This window comes from Eleutherodactylus coqui, chromosome 4, assembly GCF_035609145.1.
Source record: "Eleutherodactylus coqui strain aEleCoq1 chromosome 4, aEleCoq1.hap1, whole genome shotgun sequence".
Lineage (NCBI taxonomy): Eukaryota > Metazoa > Chordata > Amphibia > Anura > Eleutherodactylidae > Eleutherodactylus > Eleutherodactylus coqui.
In genome coordinates this window covers 100,244,395-100,256,653 of record NC_089840.1, presented here as the reverse complement: position 1 = coordinate 100,256,653, position 12,259 = coordinate 100,244,395, and the positions used below count along the sequence as shown (strand labels likewise).

General features: G+C 44.5%; 1 protein-coding gene across 5 annotated transcripts in view; it reads right to left on the bottom strand.

Annotated features, from left to right (window-relative positions):
* STS (steroid sulfatase) overlaps positions 1 to 12,259 on the bottom strand; it is a 327,127-nt gene that overhangs the window by 201,831 nt on the left and 113,037 nt on the right. The window lies entirely within an intron of this gene.

Below are 12,259 nucleotides of genomic sequence, written 5' to 3'. Positions count from 1 at the left end.
CTTTCCAAAAATAAAATCAGAAATCATTGTTAATGGGCAAATCAGTATTTACAAGTATGTTGAAATCCTTGCTTTTAAGAATGAATGTGTTCTGTTATTATGACCTTCATGGACACAGAGAACATTCTGTAATGATGAACTGCAGAAATATTGCACATCACTTGTTATATCATGAGATGTTGCCTAAGTAACAAGTGTTGTAACGTGGAAACCATTTATGTACTAACAAAGAGAGTCCAAGCAAACAAATTAATAGGGAAAAATAATATTGCAAAGTGAAAAACGGTTTTACTATGATCAGTGCTCAAGAAGATTCACTAAAATGCTTGACATATAATTAGTGGATCAAACAACTTTGTTCCTACACTGCCATCAGATGTATTCAAGTGGGTTTTCTAAGGCTTCAAGGGTCAAAAGAAATTAACGAGAAGAAGTACTTTGTTAAAATGAGAACAATTTAAACACACTCATCCATTATGTCCTCAAGAGTCTTTGAAGGAAAAGTTGATCTCAAAATAAAGTACCAATTCTGAAAAAGCCTAAATTTATACAAAAGAAAATGGACATTGTACTGAAAACAGGTATTTATCTTACATGGTTATACAAATAAACAGGTCAAAGTGCCTCAGCCTATTAACATTAATTGAATGTTATATAGACGTTATGCTTTAAATGAAGGAAACAAAGAATTAGGCCACACAAGACAAATTGTAGTCTTAAGGTTTGACTTTTACATAAAAAATATTTAGCAGTTTCCTTAATGCCTACAGACTATAAAAGGAGAGACCTGCCTACATACGTTGAATAGTCACTTTGTTAGAGACACCTATCAATGCGTTGGATCTTCTTTGGCCTTTAGAATTGCAGCAATTTTTAATGGCATCCAACTACAGGTATCAGAGGACCCAGGCTATGTCAAGCAAACATTCTCCACACCATTACTCTACCTCTGCCAGCCTGAACTGTTGACACCGATCCAATTTTAGCTCATAAGTGCTTAGGAATGACAAATTGTACATACAGACATGCTGCTTCAAGCACCCGCATTGTATTCAGCTCTAATTTACTTTACTGTGACTCTGCACCTGTGAATCAGAACAATTCTTGACATCCTCCTCTCACTCCTGTCAGAGAAAATGGAAAAAAAGGAATCAAAATGTCATGTTTCCAAAATCTAGATAAAGGACCAGAGCTCAACTTGCTCTTATAGAGCTCATTCCATGGGAAAAAATGTTATGGCTCTTGTAATGCGACAAACTGTTTAAAAAAGAAAAAAAAATGTTTTCTGTGTACATAATTTAACAAACTTTATAAACTTGGTATCATCGGGATTGTGCTGGCCCAAAGAATAATGTTATCACATTATTTTGTTCACTGAACTCCACAAAAATGAAATCCAAAAGACAAATGGCATAACGTTTTTCTACCAATCCTCGTAAAAGCAAAAAAAAAAAAAACACCTGGTGTGTATTATGTCCTTGTCTGGTGTTCCAGTCTATTCTGATCTAGGGTGAGATAGGTGTTCCTTAGGTTCCACCGTGAGGCTGTCCTTTTTTGAATAGTCATCCTGCTTCTAGGCAAGGTTCCCTTTCTTGTGGTTTAGTCATCTTGTTAGATTAGTGACTCACAAGATAACAAGGACCCATGACGTTTGGTCAAAATATGAACCAATACCTCGTGCTTGTTGTGATTTCCATCTCCCTTGTTGTGTTTATTCTTTGGTAAGAATGTGGCCTGATGGTGTGGTGTAGGGTCTGATGCCTGTTTTCCCTTTGTTGGTTCCACCTTCAGTTTATGTTTGATTTGTACCAGGATCCTTCCAACAACTCCTTACTGAACCTAGAGACCAAAGGACGACCCCTTGCACTCGCATCGCTAGCCAGTGACAATGTCAGGCCCAGAGAGGTCTAAGCTTGGACAAATATCTCAGTGAACGCAACGGCAGCAAACCGGCATGATCAAAAAGTAAAACAAAAAGTCAAATCCTCCAAGAACAAGGAACATAAAACCTCTCAACATCACTCATCTCCACCTAGGCCTGCACAAAGCAGTAGTACAGACGAATGAAAAAAGCCCAGATGGAGAAAGCATCTTGTCCCAAACCAGCTTTTCCATCAGACACTTGGGCACCTGAAAACATGGAAACACAGGCAACTCTGGTGGTGCAGGAGGCGTCAAAACTACTCTGAACCCGCTTGACATTAGACTAGAAACGCTGCATAAATCCATCAATTTAGCGCTATCATAAATTACCGGCAACACCCAAAGGATTGCAGAGCTAGAGGCAAAGACTCAAACTACAGGACAAACCATCATAACACTAGAGGCCCGACAACATGGGGTGAGGAGTCAGGACAGATACCTTTGGGACTAACTGAAGCTCTACTGGAACAATTACGCAGATGACAATAGGGAACACGAGGAAAGCAGAGTTGTTTTGGATGGCTTCCAAGGCAGTAATGTGAGGGCATGTCATAGGCTATGTTTCCCATAGGAGAAAATGTAACGATAAATTTGCGGAACTGCATGCATCCTTGTTGAGGGCAGAGAAAGAATACACCAACCCCCAAACTGCGCATGCATGCCAAACATTAACAGCAAAAAAAACCTCTTAGACATTTTTATGCATACTCATTCGCACAGCAAGTCCAATTAACTAAGAACTAATTTTATAAATGCAATAAAACAGACTGCCTACTAGCCAGTCTTACCAATCAACGACAACCACACAAACCGATCTTGACCCTAAAGCATCCCACTACGGTTAACATTGCAACTAACCCTGAAGAGGTAGCGCAGATATTCTATAACCATTTTGAAGACCTCTACAGAGCGGACCTATCTAACACACAAGACATACACACCTTTATAGACACTGTCAGGCTACCTAAACTCAGAACAGACCAAACACGAACACTAGATATTGAAATACAGGAGGAAGTGGTGCATAGGGCGATAGCATCATCAAAAAGGGGGAAAAACACCAGGACCTGATGGCTTTTCAGGGGAATACTACAAAACACTTGCTATAGACCCAATACTGGTGCCTACTAAGCTTTACAATGCAATATAAATGATCTTGGGACTTCTAGAACGATTTTATTGCCCAAACCGAATAAAGACCTTGCTGATCTCTGTTTGTACAGGTCCAAAGACCAACTCAACCAAGATTATCAAATTTTATCTAAATACTAGCAGACAAGTTACAATCCATCTTACCCTCAATACTCAACACAACAAAGAAAAGCTTCACAGAGGGACGAAAGGCCCTAAAAAATATTAGAACTGCAATAGCGGCAACCATAGTTGCGCAAACCCTGGATAGCCCAATCATGATGCTTTTAAGCTTAGATGCTGAGAAAGCTTTTGACAAAATGGCATGGCCTTTTCTATACACAACACTTGAACAGCGTGATTTTGGACAAACCTTTATCAATTACATAAACTTTGATGCCCACAGACACCACCTCTAGTCTTACCATCAACGGACTTAACACAACAACAATAGAATTATTCCAGGCGGGGGGTCCAACCCAATTTTACCACTTCTTTGACCTGTCCACAGACGGCCTACTACGCCACCTAACATCTGCTATACTCATAACAAGCATCCGATATGCTGAGCTAGAAATAAAAGTAGAGGCATTCGTCGATAACCTACTTTTGATGATTAGTAATCCAAAGGACGCATTGATGCCACTAATGCAAGAAATAGAGAATATTGGCAGACTCAGACTATACTCCAAACCTAAACAAAAACAAAAATGGAAGCACTGATGCTTAAAGGACCAACAAGACCTCTGTGGACGACCAAACACCCATTTCAATAGGGGAAAAAAAAACTCCATACAATACCTGGGAATACATGTCACTAGACACCCCTCCAGACTATATGAAGCAAACATAGAACTTTACATAAAACATTTGCAAACAACTTTTAGCTATTGGAAAAATTTCTCACTATCCTTTTTGGGAAGAGCTAACCTCTTAAAAATGGTGGAGTTCCCTCATTTGCTATACCTCCTTCACTCCCCGCCCACATTATTAAAACCAAAAGATGAGAATAGAATCAATTATCTATATAGAAATTTCATATGGGGCGGAAAACGGTCACGCATAGGTTTTGAAATATTGCAAAAACACAATCTAACGGAGAAATCAATATACCCCATGTAGAGGACTATAACCTTGCATCACAAGCAGATACAATTGGATATATTCCCAGTCAAACTTCACAAACCTGATCTTAAAAGAAAAGATGTCTGCCCCAACACGACTGCAGAACATGCTCCACCTCCCATACACAAAACTACCAGAAACCATTAGATATAACCCCCTGATAATTACTGCAGGGAGGGCATGGAGCAGACTACGTCGTAACAGCCATATATCTCTTCACATATCCCCTTATCTATCCCTTATGAAATAAAAAAAAATTGCCCATATAGGATTTTTCACGAATGGCACACCAGGGGAATCGATTCAATAGACAAATTATTACACAAAAAGGAAAAATGTGATCTGGATCTGTCCTACGAGGAGATGAGGCAAAAATTCCCTGAGTTGCCAATGCCAATCTTTCCTTATCTAAAGTCTAGGCATTATGTCCAACAACTTTTTTTTTTTTTAAACTCGTTTTATTGACAAGTTAATAACATATCAAATACAGAAAAAGAAAAAGAAACATTGTGCAGTACATAGTCTTACATGTAATATAAGCCAATCGGGCATTGTGGTTTGCATCTTATCTGGTGTGTTTTCCCGGCCCGGAGTAGAGGGGGAGGCGACAAGCATGTAGTATAATACAGTGTCGTAGGAGGGATAGGAAAGTGGTGAAAGGTACGGGTAATGGGGGGTTCATGGAGAAAGGTATAGCCGTGTTAGAGCCCATTTTAGAGCATAGACCTATTGTGTCGCTTATCTTAGGCACATAAGTATATACTTGCATCAAGACATGAATATCGACTGGGCAAGATACAGTACGAAGCCGGGGCCATCAAGGTGTTTTATTTTAGAGGGAGAAAGGGAGCGCATAGTTATATTCCGGGCGGCTGACCGTGCGCGGGGCCGAGTCCCCCCGTCCCACCATTATTCCCCGAGGGTTTTTACTATCGTCTTTGTAGCGCTGATATTGCTGATGAAAGCGGCTGCGGAGGAAACAAGGTCAGTGAAGAGGCACACCACTGGCCCCACACCTTTTGGAATTTATCCGGGCACTTACGGGCTTTGTATACTATGTTGTTGTAGGGTATGATTGAATTTGTGGTTCTCTTCCACATTGCCACGGTCGGGCCCCTCTGGTCCATCCATCTCATCGCGATGACCTTTCTGGCCATGAACAGTACCTCCCTTAGGAATATTCTGTGATAATGTTGCCACTGCTCCTCGTCGAGGATACCAAAAAGGCAAATTTCTGGGGTGGCAGGGATTGGGATTTCAAGGACCGTGGATAACAGATCTATGACTTCGTCCCAATATGATCGGATCCGCGGGCAGTCCCAGATCATATGCCAAAAATCAGCGTATGTGCAGGTGCATCTAATACAATGTGTGGATGGAGTTCTGCCCATTTTATGTAGTCTCACCGGGGTGAGGTAACATTGATGAACTATATAGAGTTGGGTCAGTTTATTATTTGCTGAGGGGGAGACGGACAACGGTGATTCCAGTACCTCTTGGAACGTCTCTTCCGTCAGCGTTGGGATCAGAGACTTCCACTTAATCAAAGCGGGAGGGATTTCCCTTGTGGCTTTTGAAGTTATTAGATGGGAATATAATGTCGAGATAAGTCCGCGGGGCCCTTGTGATCTTAATATTCCAATCAGTGGGTAATAGGATATAATGCTACTCGTGGGCGGGAATTGCGTCTGGAGCGCATGCCGGATCTGTAGGTATTTGTAGAAGTGAGATCGAGGTATTTGGTATTGGGCCTGGAGTTGCTCAAAGGATAGCAGGATATTAGAATTATATAGGTCTCCTAGATGAGCTATCCCATGCTGTTCCCATACCTCTAGGTCGGTTAGCAGTCGCAGCTCACCCAGCCCAGGGTTCCTCCACAGCGGCATGTCTGCGGCTATATCCGAGAATCCACTCACCTCCCTTGCCTGGCGCCAGACCCGCATGGCCAGTCTGTGAATAGGCAGTGTTTTGCCCCTCACCGTGGCGGGGAGCTCTAGCAGCGGCCAGAGGCTAGAAGTGTTCAAAGCCTGGGCCAGATGGGCCTCTGAATTGGGCAGTGGGCCGTTTTTCAGCCAGCATTTTAAGTGTATCAATTGGCCGGCTAGGTAGTATAGTAATAGGTCTGGGAGTGCCGACCCGGCTTCGTCTTTCGGTCTCTGTAGCGTGGAGAGTTTAAGTTTTGGACAGGAATTGCCCCATATGAAGGAGGTCATGAGGGAGTTCATCATCCGGAAGAATCTAGTCGGGACTGGAACGGAGATGTGCTGCAAGATGTATAGGCACTTCGGTAAGACTATCATTTTAATCAAGTTAATGCGGCCTGCGACCGACAGGGGTAGTGATCCCCAAACTTTGAATTTAGATCTATATAAGTCTATTAGTGGATAGACATTCAGGTCTAGGGCTCTAGCAGTTGTATTGGTGATCTGGACTCCCAGGTATTTGAATTCTCTGGAGAGACGTAATCCACATAGTGAGTCCATAGATTGTAGGGGGTTCTGTGTGGAAACTAACATTAAGGCGGATTTTGACCAATTTATCTGTAAGCCTGAGAAGGATCCAAACGTGTTAATAACGTCTATGGCATGAGGCAGGGTAGTTGTTGGGTCTGCCATAAAGAGCATGAGGTCGTCGGCGTATAACGCCACGCGATCCTCCCGATTTCCGATTTGAATCCCGTGGTATAAGGGGCTTGCACGGAGCATAAGGGCCAGCGGTTCCATGGCCAGGGCGAAGAGAAGCGGGGAGAGGGGGCACCCCTGTCTAGTCCCTCTGTACAGGGGAAAATACGTAGAACAGGTGCCGTTCACGGAGATTGCTGCCAATGGTGTTTTGTAGATTATGGAGATCCATTGGATAAAGCGGTCTCCGAACCCGAATCTCCTCAACACCTGGAGCAGGAAGGGCCACTCTATGGAATCGAAGGCCTTGGCTGCATCTAGTGAAGCCAGGGCCCAGTCCGTTTTATCTGTTGCTCCGATTTGCGTTATTACCTGTACCCTTCGCAGGTTTTCTCTTGTGGATTTGCCCGGCATAAATCCGGTTTGGTCTGGATGTATCAGGTCTAGAATGACGCTATTGAGGCGTCGGGCCAGCATTTTTGTCAGGAGTTTATAGTCCGAGTTAAGGAGGGATATGGGCCTATATGAGCCACATTCCAAGGCGTCTTTTCCTGGTTTTAGGATGAGTACGATTGTAGCCTCATAGAAGGATGGGGGTAGCGTTTTGTTGTTATAAGCAGCATTATAGGTCTCGAGTAGCGTGGGCAGGAGTATTTCTTGGTATTTTGCGAATACCTCTACTGGTAGGCCATCTGGGCCTGGGGCTTTACCATTGGACATCTCCTGAAGAGCCTCCGAAAGTTCAGTTAGAGTGAATGGGGCATCTATTAGGGTCTGTTGGTCCTGGGAGAGTGTGGGGAAATTAAGGTTAGACAGGAAATTTATTAGTTCTTGTTGTGTGGCATGGAATCCAGTGGCGTACAGGTCTCTATAGAAGCGTTGAAATCTTGCTCCTATTAAGTCTTTTTGGTGGAGTATCTCTCCTGTTTCCGACGCGATACGGAGTATCGACGGCGATGCCGAATTTTGATGCACCAGAGTGGCCAATAGGCTACTGGACTGATTGCCGAGTTCATAAAAGCGCTGTTTTACGAAGAAGGAGGCTCTACGAGCCTTCTCTTGTAGGTGGGTTAAGTATTGCCTGCCCTGTCTTAGCCACTGCTCTCTGCGTTCGTCGGTTGGGTCTGCAATATAGTCTGCCTCTAGGCGTTCATATTGAGCCGCCATCTCACGTTCCAGCCTAGAAGACTCCCTTTTAATATATGAGATAGATGATTTTAGAGCGCCTCGTAAGAAGGCCTTTAATGTCTCCCACAGCACCACCGGGTCGGCATCTGGCTGATTTAGTTCTAGGAAAACAGAAAGTTGGTCGGGGATTCTATCATTTGTACCAAATAGATTTAGCCAGAATGGGTGTACACGCCAGTTATGCCTATGGGCATGTATGTCTGGCGTGGAGACTTCTACGAATATAGGCGAATGATCCGATATACCTCTGGTGAGGTATTTAATGTGGGTTATTGCAGTGCACAGTCTGGCGTTTCCAAGACAATAGTCTATTCGGGGTAGAGTGTTCCTGCCGATGGAGTGACACGAGTATTCTCGAGTCGCCGGTTGTCTAACTCTCCACACATCGCGCCAACCGACCTCTTGTAAGAATTGCATCAGAGGCGAGGGGCTGGTTTGGGCCGGGTGAGCTGCGGGGGTGCCTAATCTGTCCATTTGGGGGTCCAGTATCAAGTTTAAGTCGCCCATACATATTATGGAGGCGTTGGGGTACTGGGTGGCGAATTGGGCCGCCTGGTGTAGAATTGCTATGTTGGCTGGGATTCTATCCACGCCTGGATGAACAAAAATCTGCCCTCTGGGTCTCTGACTGTGCGTCCCGGTTCCCACCGCAGCCGCTTGTGAATTAGTATTGACACTCCTCTAGCATATGAAGAGTAGGTTGAGTGTATAGCCCATTGAACCCATGGTTTTTGTAGTTGTTTTGTTTTTTCAGAGATCATATGCGTCTCCTGGAGGCACACTATGTGTGGGTTGTGGTTTCTGACATATGAGAAAATCATAGAACGTTTTCTGGGGGCTCCCATTCCCCTCACGTTCCAGGAGAGTATGTTTATGTTGGCCATTTAACTCGGGTGTTTCTATAGTTATGCGGGAGAGGGTACCCCACTGAGCGGGATCGAACCCGCGCCCGGCCAGCCACCAGGTCCCCTCGAACAAGGGCCGAGGAATGCGTCCCCATGCTCCGACCAGAACAGATTCCGTATGATGCACTGCACAAACTTATCCAGAACTTAACAATTGTAATTACATCAACAGCAAATTGCCAGAGTATTACAAACATCATAACGTTTAATATTATTTGAACGTGCGTGTGATAACGGGGAAGACTGTGCACCTATAATACGATGGTAAACTGGGCACAGTCAGACAGATTTATATCTGCGTAGAGCTCTAGGCCCCCAATATCACAGGTACATTTACTTCCCTGCCCGACTATGGTATCATATGCATATTTAGACCAGAAAGCATTTTCATATAGCATACAGTAGATTCTTTCTGTAGTTTTCCCTTTTACTCGAGATCACTCCACTATAGGGAAGTGTGTAGGGAAGTGGAAGGATAGTAGTGGGGAAGAGGGGAGAACGGGGACAGACGGGGGGTATACACAAGTATGTGTCCCCACTCTCTTGGGAGTCATAGGGGGATGTAATACTGACTATATTCAAGTGTCTAAGGCTCTCGCCCCCCCCCCAGCCAACCCCCCAGAAGGTCGCCGGCACCCCGGCGCCCCAAAGGACAGAGGAGCATAGAACAGCAGCGGGGGGGGGGGGGGGGAGGAGAGAGCCAGACAAAAGTCAAATGCAGGTGTAATGTCCAACAACTTTTACCAGAATTCCAAGACTTTGATTGGGACATGATGAAAAACACCTGTCTCTCTAAGCCAATTACTTCATGGGACTTGATCTCTAGATTGTACAGATCGATTTGCAATATGCAAGAATTAGATGACATTGATTCTGGAGTTCAGGCACAATTATACACATTTATCGCTCAAAATTCGCTCAGAATCCGTCTTTTGAGCGATAATCGTTGCGTGTAACTGCACTGACATCATGCAGTTTTCGTTATGCTATAGCTCATCGTTGTCTTTCAGCATGCAGAAAGACAACGATGAGCCTTATCAGGGATTCACGGCGGGATACAGCTGATACTATTGTTTAAGCTGTATCCCGCTTCCAGATTACAGCCTGGGTATGAAGAACAAAGTGGTCCAGCTCTGTTCTCTAAATCCCGCACGGAGTGCTCGGCTGTATAACAGTCAGGCACTCCGGGCAGAAAACAGCGGGATGCAGAAGACAAGTCGGGACACCCCGCTTGTCTTCTGCATCCTCTACTTAGAGCGCTTGGCTGTATAACAACCAGGTGCTAAGAGCGGGTAACAGCTGGATGCAGAAAACAAGAGGGGACATCTCGCTTGTCTTCTGCATTCTCCGCTCGCAGCGCAAGGTGATCGCTTATCTTGAGTGATCATCTTGCGCTGTAAATGACGATTGTCGCCCAAAATTCGCCTAATACACATCTTTTGAGCGATAATCTTTGTGTGTAAATGGGCCTTTAGAAAGCGGTCCATGGATGTTCCAGATTTAACACCTGTAATGATTCTGTCATCTGCTCATAAGTATTTACCCTTGACCAGATTCTTAGAAATAAGTCTACAAATTACTCATAGATCTTACCTAACCCCTGTGAAGGATCACCACATGGACATATTATATCACCCCAAACTGTTTTAAATGTAAAGTGCCAAAAGCAAACTTGTACCATTGTTTCTGGTCTTGCCCCCTCATACAGGCCTTCAGTCACAGATCCATAACAATACCACAACAAACCTGACAAATTTTTACCCGCAAGAACCTCTGCAGTCAATTTTTGACCCAAACATATCATTTCTCAGTGCGCCACGCAAACTGCTACACTTCATTCCTGCAGCAGGTCTGAAGGCCATCTTGCAGACATGGTTGCAGCTAACAGCACTTCCTTTCAACCTATTCTTGGATAAATTTGCCTTTCTATTCCAAATGGACTGAGCCAAAATATCACTCTTCAAAGAGAGAATGGTATAGTCCTTTTTATGACATGGGGAGCTTTATCCAGATGCAACCACAGAGAATTAGAAATTATTTTTGAGCCTATCCCTATTACACATGCTTGTTTCAGTAACAACTGGGGTTGGGGAAATCACCCCTTTAAGGAGTTCTAAATGCTCAACATGTTCATGGTGGCCTTGGATTGTGTGCTAGATACAAACAAGGCCACTACGAACATGTCAATCGTGGAACTAAAAGAAGCCGTGAAAACCAGAAATGTATGGAGAACATTGATCCATGGAGTGACCGAGGGTCGGATGCAACTGAACGGATAATCATCAATCAATCATCCAATGCTTGACTGGAGCCTGGGAAGGGGTGAGGGGTTTCTGCATCTACCTACCATACTTCCAGAACAAATTCTCACAAATCAATCCTCTTTAGTATTTCTGATACAAATGTATTGAGATAGATTTCTGCAAAGACAACTAGTACAGCTTCCCCTCCATTTTATGGCAGTGAAGCATACCTTAATTTTGAGGTTATAGCAGGTATGACTTTACTGTTCATTGTTTTTTATGTTTTTTTTAAATTTTCTTTAAAAATGTATTAAGACTGCATCTGAGCCATAACTATATTACTGAAACAACTACAAGCATCTTTATTATATCATTCTTGATCCAACCATCAGCACAAAGCTAACAAGCATGGATGAAAGGATCCAATTACCATAATCTTGTAGAGGCAATTATCTTAATTTCATATGTTATACAGATAGTCCCCGACTTGCGAACATTCGACTTGCGAATTTCGCTAGTTGCGAACAATCTGTTCTGCACAGTATGATGTAATGCTATGGCATTACATCATACTGTGCAGGGACCGGAGAGGCTTCTATCAAGCCTGATAGAAGCCTGTCCGGTCACATCGCGGTTGCTGGGCAGCCGGGGGCCTTCTGAAAGGCCCCAGGGCTGTCTATGCAGAGCGCCTAGCAAGCCGTGCGCTTGATGGGCACTCTGCATAGACAGCCCTGGGGCCTTTCAGGAGGTCCCCGGCTGCCTAGCAACCACACAGCGTCCCGCGATCTCATCGTGGGACGCTGTACGGGCCCCCTGAACGTCGGGTGCAGGCTGTTCTTACAGCGGGCACCCGGCGGCAGCAGTTCTGACGAGCCGCGCCGCTCGGCGGAACTGTTAACACTCTAAATACCGCTGTCAGAGCGGTATTTAAAGTGTTAACAGTTCCGACAAGCGGCGCGGCTCGTCGGAACTGCTGCCGCCGGGTGCCCGCTGTAAGAACAGCCTGCACCCGACGTTGTATGGAGCGGGATCCACCCGCGATCCCGCTCCATACTACTACTTGTTCGACTTGCGAACAAAACGGACTTGCGAACGGGCTCCCGGAACGGAACCTGTTTGCAAG